General features: G+C 35.0%; 1 non-coding gene across 1 annotated transcript; it reads left to right on the top strand.

The window, feature by feature from the left end:
- Positions 1 to 1,110: 1,110 nt before the first annotated feature.
- On the top strand, positions 1,111 to 1,212 carry LOC114690592. The gene has a single exon (XR_003734105.1). It is a non-coding gene; the product is annotated as a U6 spliceosomal RNA (small nuclear RNA).
- Positions 1,213 to 7,224: the final 6,012 nt, after the last annotated feature.

Below are 7,224 nucleotides of genomic sequence, written 5' to 3'. Positions count from 1 at the left end.
GGTGAGATGCCTTGCTCAGGTTTGATGCAGCAGGGAAGAGCTTAGTCCTTCTTCAACTTGATATGCCATGTTTTGTTGACTCCTATGGGAGACCTTACCCTTTCTGAGGAGTGGATGTGAGGGGTAGAAAGGATTTTTGAAGAAAGAACCAGAGGAAGTGAGGGATGCAAAACTGTGGTTGGTATGTAAAATAAATAAATACATAAATACAATTTTTTTAAAAAAAAAAAAAAAAAAGAAAGGCCTGATTTGAAGTGGAACAAAGGGAAGGGTGCTTTCAGTCCAAGACCCTAATCAGTTCAGATATCAACTTGCAATAAATAATTTCCTTTGGAGTTTTTTGCTCCTAGAAAGTGACTATTATGAAAAGCTGTCACTAATGTGGTTGGGGGAGGGTGCAACTCCCTCACCTGGATGTCATCCACATGGCGCTGAATTTAGAGGTATGAAGAATGTACAAATACAGAGATGTTGAATTCTTACTCCTGGATTTTAAAGAGTGATGTGTCCAGAAGTACAAAACAACTGAGTTCCTGCATGAAGGTCTAGAATAAGTAGGGGACCACGAGGAGCCATTACATGAGGTGGTAAAAGTGAGCACATGGCTACAGTGGAAATTCTAAAATGTTGGAACTGCAACAGCCATAAGGTATCTGCAAAGGTGTGCTCCCTACAGGAACGGAAGCAGCCCCAAGAGACCTGTGCATGGTAGGCAGCACAACTAGAGGTATGAAGACATCTAACCGTTTTTAAATTAAAGGCCCCCAAACTGCACACAGAGTTAAAGGAGTTGATACTTTCCCTCCTGGCTTTCAATCTTGCTTTGATCCAGTATTTCCTCACTATGCCCCTATTTCTCTCTTGTGAACTGTTGCTGTTGCTAAGTATTCTGCGTCATTATATGTTAGAAGTGTACGTTAGAAATATATATATATATATATATATATATATATATATATATATATATATAACTGGTGCTACAATAGGAACTATGTTGAGTGCTTGCTGTAGCAGTATAATATATATATAATATATTATATATATAATATATATATAATATATATTATATATATATATATAAAACTGGTGTTACAATAGGAACTATGTTGAGTGCTTGCTGTAGCAGTATAAATACTGAAATTGGAACAAAAGGGAGATTATCATGACCCTTGTGCAAGAATGACACAAATTCATAAATCATTTGATAATTTTGAGTAAAGCTGTTTATATCAATCACACTCCAGGCAGGAACCCTGCTCATGAGTAGTTAGCCAACACAAAACAAACTTAATGTTCTGTTTTGTCTTTGTGTGCATGTACTTATCATTTACTTGGTCTAGTTTTGTTTTATTTTTTTCTTGTTTGTTTTCTTATTTTGATTTTTTTCTAAGAAGGAGAAATAATACAATTTGGTGAGTAGGGAGAATCTTGAATGACTTGAGGAGATGGAAGAATATGATCAGAATATTTTATGTGGAAAAAAGCCAAGATTAACCATAACAAAAGTAAATTCACTTGAGTTGCAAAAGATAATTAACTTTAAAAGAATATGGAGACTTTTGAAGTTATTCTAAATGCATTTTTCATTATTTTATGGCAAGCGATTATGGAGACTAGAGATTGGAAGGTGGTGCAGATGGGAAATGTCCCTTATTGGCTCCAGAATTTGATCACCAGTTGGTAAACCAGTTTGGGGAGATTTAGGGGGTGCATCATTCTTGGAGAAAGTATGTCACTGGGGGTGGAATTTGAGGTCATATATTCTCACCCTACTTCCAGTTTGCTCCGCTGTTTCATGCTTGTTGTTAAAGACGTAGTCTCAGCCGTGGATTTCTGCATCTGCTTCCCGAACTGTTTGGGAGGCCCTCAGGCAGTGTAGCCAGGAACTGTCCTTGGTGCATGGGCTGGCTTTTTGGAGCCTGGGGCCTATGCTGGGACACTTTGCTCAGTGTTGGTATAAGGAGGAGGGGAGTGGACCAGCCTTGGCTGAGTCTACCAGGCTGAACTGACTCCTCAGGGGAGAACTTACCTTGGAGGAGGTGGGAATGGGGGGTGGATTTTGTGGGGAGGGCTGAGAGGGGAGGAAGGAGGACAGGGGATCTGTGGCTGATATGTGAAATTAAGTTAATTATAATATATATTTAAAAAGTGTAATCTCTTAGGTTTCCACTGCCACTGTCATGAATGTCAAGTGTTGCCATACTTCTGCACTGTATTGGACTCTTGCTGTGGGATGTCTTTCTGTATGCTGTAAATATAGGCTTTTCTCATAGGTTAGTAAATAAAGCTGCATTGGCCTATGGCAGGGCAGGATGGAGCCAGGCAGAAAAATACAAGAGAAATAATGAGAGGAGAAAGGAGAGTGGTGGGAGATTCTGAACTGCAGTCCAAAGAGCAACACGTAACGGGATGCAGGTAAAGCCTCAGAACACGAGTCTATACATGGATAAATAGAAATGGGTTAATTTAAGGTGAAAGAGCTAACTAGCAAGAAGCCTCCCAGAGGCCATACAGTTGGTAATTAATATAAGCCTCTGAGTGATTATTTTATAAGTGGCTATGGGACTGCAGGGCCAGGTGGGACCAGAGGAACTTCCAACTACAGACTCTTACCCACATGGAACCAGAAACATAAGCCAAAATAAACTCAATCTCCTTTATGTTGACTTTGATTATGCTGTTTTATTTCAAAAACAGAAGAGAAAGGAGTAGATACCTGGATATATTCATGTGCATATAGTCAAACAACTCAGACATCAATCATTAAAGAAACCTAAAATGTTATAATTTAATTATTTAAAGTAACAAAAATTTCAGAATATTCCTACCAAGTATAAGCTGATACAAAAATTGAAATGTCACATCTTGATAAGAATAGCATATATGTATAGACACACACACATATATATGTATATATACATATATATGCCTTAGATACTTTCATTTGAAAAGTAATTTTCATTAAATATATTTCATTAAATTTTATTAAATGACTTTTAATTTCAAGTAGCCAATCTGCTAGTACAGATCTAGAGAGAAGAAATTTAGTCTGACTTTACACTTCTTTGAGAAGTTGCCAGAAGTTCTGCCTTCTGTTTATGGAATTCTGATATCCAAAGGGAAGATTAATTAATTCTTGGTTAAGTCAGTGCAAAGATGGTAAATGATACAATAAAAGATAAGTAAACAAATAATAGAGGTATGAAAAATCAGGTATTTTTCTATATTCTCATAGAATTAGGACAAGTTAATTATCCTTATTTTTTAATGCTTTCTGAAATTCTCCTTCTAATGAAATAATTTCATATCAGCATCTTGCCTGGAGATACCTTGCTAGCAAAACTGCCAACAAATGTAGTTTGAGAAATTAGATCACCTTGAAATAAACTTCCCTTGGGGGATGTGGGAACTGGACTTCTTTTTTTCATGAAAGCAAACTTTATATAGTGTCGTTGGTAGTGTTGATAACAACACTTATATATTTACTGTCATAACTTGGAAGTAAGAAATCTTTTTATATATGCATTAGAAATTATCATGAGAGGAAACTTTCAGACTGTACAAGCCCTTAAGAGCAAAACCACCTGGATTTAGGATAATTAGATAATTGAAATATGTGAAATAATAAATAGTAGCAAGGTCAAGACAACCAAAATTTAAGTAATTCTAGTACTTGGAGCATTAAATTTAATTGACAAATACTGGCTATTTTTACCTTGTTTTGAAACAGACATTCATTGTAAATGGCTCAGTTAAACTAACTAACATACTAATTTCCTCATATTTGTCTTTACTGTTGTAAGAAGATTTAATTTCTACTATTTCAGTGACTTTCCATAAAGTGTTGATATTTAGAAAAGGTAGTAATGGTTAAGTGGGTGAATGGATTACACAAATCAAAGTGATCATGGAATTTAACAATGGACATCTTTAACAAGATGATCCTATGCATCAGGAAGAAGTCTGTGGTTTTGGATAGTTCAATTTCTTAGTAAAAGAAGAGGGATATTTTCACTGTTCAAGTTTAAAAATGTAAGATCACAGTATGATATCATGAGACTATTTAAGGCTAGAATAGTTTAAGTTTAAATTGTATGGTGCTTACCTACCAATTCTTGAATTGCAATATTTGAAAGGCATTTGGATAATTAGTCAAACAGTCTCTAATAGCAATTAAATTTTTAATTAATAATCTAGGACATCTTGGTTTAATAACAAATATTATTAATTAGAATGGTCAGATAGTGTACTAATAATACCATAAACTTTCTACACACTATTCTTCAATGAATTACATTTAAGACATAATCTTTTAAGAAATAAAATATCAAAATTTATCATTAAAAGGTAAATCCTGAATAGAACAAATTAAAATTTTACACTGTAAGTTTTAATTTAATATTTAATCAGCTTGCTATATTTCTCAAATTGTAAAGAGAAATTGTTATCTTTTCTATATTTGAGTAGTTTCATAGTTTGAACCATGAGAAAATTGAAGAAGCATTTATATGTCTGTAAAATGTCAGTTCGTTCAAAATGATAATGGTAATATTATTTCAAAAATATTCAAATGTATAGTGTTAATAATTTCAAAATTGGAAATTCATGAAAGATAATTGAGAAAATTGAATGATATTAGGAAAGAGTGTCTGTGGAACAGCAAGGTTGTCTGATCCTATTTAGTTATGTTGAGACCATACATGGAGCTAATGAGAGAATAAGTGCCGTTAATAAGCAGCTAAGTGCGAGCCAGAGGGCCTCTTTGGTAGCTCATGAATAGGTCATTTTCTCCTACAGTAGAGGAGTGGATATAGTTAGTAGTAGATTTAAAATTTGATGACATCTCAAATTCTAAATGCATTTGATTAGTTATCTAAAACAGATCTGAGATGCTTGAGAGCCCTTGGTGAGAAACTCTAGGCTACTTACTCATGCAGTACAGACATTTGTGTAGATAACTGGGAGAATGTGGCTCCGGTGATCACTTCACACAAAGCTCTATGGGATGACCTGTGTGGTAAGGGTTAGACCTGTTGTGAAAACCCAGAAAAACCTTTCTGTATGTGTAAAACAATGCATTTCATCCTTCTAATCTTGGATCCTAAAATAAAATGTCATAACACAGTAACATTACCTAGCTGGAAATGTGCTGGCTCTGCTGGCAGAAGAAGGAGATTTCAGTGCAAATGAGCTGTAGTAATGAATCTCTGTATGTGATCAAGACAGAATAGAAATGAAGGGATTACACTGAGTGTTTTTGATGAAGAGGGCCAGATATAAAGCTAGTCTGAGAGGCACATCTCAACACAAGGGATTTATTGCACTAATGGATATCAAGGGAAAATTTTCCAAGAAACCAAACAGAAGAACAGACAGGAGCAATTTTGTTTGTCATCTACAATTTAAAAAGGTATGAATAAACAAATGAGAGGGCCTTTTGTAGCACAAGGGAGAGTCTCAATTAGAGTCACAGTTGTTTACTTAAATGTATACCGTTGTTGGAGTGTAGACACACTGATGTGTAACCCTAGACAGGAAGACAACATGTATATTCAATTTTGGTTAACACTTCCTGAAGGATCTATAATTCTTTGTTCACATTCTCATATTTAGAATAAGTGGAAACAGACAGGCAGATTGATTCTTACATTCCTTTTAAAAATACAGGATTTTACTAATTCTTTGTCAGTTTCACAAAAGTAGTTTGATCATATTCACTCCTCTCCCCTTTCTCTAACTCCTCCCAAATCCAGTCTCTAAGTTCCCACCTCCTCTATCTTCATACCCTCTTTAAATAACAAAACTATTACACATAATTCATTTTATTTTGTGAGTGTTTTACCTGAATGCATATAAGTACAATATATATTTACCTGGTACCTATGGATGTCAGAGACATTATCAAATCATCTGGAACTAGAGTTATAGATGGCTGTTATCTACCAGTGCTGGGAACAAAACTCAAGTCTTTTGCAAAAGCAACAAGTGCTCTTGGCCATTGAGGCTTCTCCCCTGCCCTTTTCTTCTTTATTCTCTTTCTACAAAGTATTCTCTGATTTATTTGTTTATTTATTGTGTGTGTGCATGTGTGGTGTGTGTGGTGTGTGTGTGTGTGTGTGTGTGTGTGTGTGTGTGTGTGTGTGTATGTGTGTGTAGGTGCACCATGTGACTTCAGTGAATGAAGTGGCAAGAAGGCATTGCTTCCCTTGGAACTTCAATTATAGCTAATTGTCAGCCACCAGATATTGGTGCTTGCAACTACATCCAGGTCTTCTGGAAGATAGTTGCACACTTGTTAACACTGGACAATCTCACTATATTCTGGCTTTATTTTAATAAACCACTGTATTATAAACCAATTGGTACTGCCCATGTACTCAGGAGTGTTATGCCATCTATTGGAGCATGGTCAAGTTACTAGGAATCAAACCCTTAAAAATCAACTATCCCTATCCCATCAACTCTCAATAGCTCTTCAGCGAGGACTGTGAGTAAGGAGTCATGATATCCTCTCCCTTCCATTACAGAATGTTATCTGGCTTAATCTAGTGTGTATCTTATGCAGACAGTACAGCTGTCATGTCTAGAAGATACTGTTTTGCTCTGGTCCTCCCCAAACTCTTTTTTTTTTAATAATCTCTCTGCTACCTCTTCAGATTGTACCTGAACCTTGGCAGGGGTATGTGTTTGGGTGTGTGATACAGATGTCTTGTGACAGTATATTACATTGACACTTATTTTCTGCACTAGATTGCCCTGTTGTTTCAAATAATTCCCCCAAGCCTTTATCTTTTCTTTTCTTTTTCTTTATTTTGGACTTCTTTTCACCTGAATCACAATCCAATGAATTGGATCAATGTCTTTAGATACTTTATTTTTGCAGGTATTTTCTTCAAATCATTCTTTTGAATGTTTTATTTATATATTCATGTGTGTGTATATATATAATAATCAAGAAAATGTTAAGAATTTGAGAAGGAATATGAGTTATGGGAAGGTTTAGAAGGAAGGAGAGGGTAATGTGATTATATTTTAATTTAAAAATTAAATTTTAAAAAGATAAAGCGACACATACATATTGGCCACTAGTACTCCTCACCCCCATTTTTTAAACTAAATATTCAAAAGCTGAAAAATAATACTTTAAACGAAATTCACATTTTATTTAGATTGAAAGAAACTCTACAAAACTGATTTTATTCACCAAAAAGAACAGTAATATTT

Source organism: Peromyscus leucopus, chromosome 16_21, assembly GCF_004664715.2.
Source record: "Peromyscus leucopus breed LL Stock chromosome 16_21, UCI_PerLeu_2.1, whole genome shotgun sequence".
Classification (NCBI taxonomy): Eukaryota; Metazoa; Chordata; class Mammalia; order Rodentia; family Cricetidae; genus Peromyscus; species Peromyscus leucopus.
Note: the sequence above shows the minus strand (reverse complement) of the source record. Positions and strands in the feature narration are given on the sequence as shown.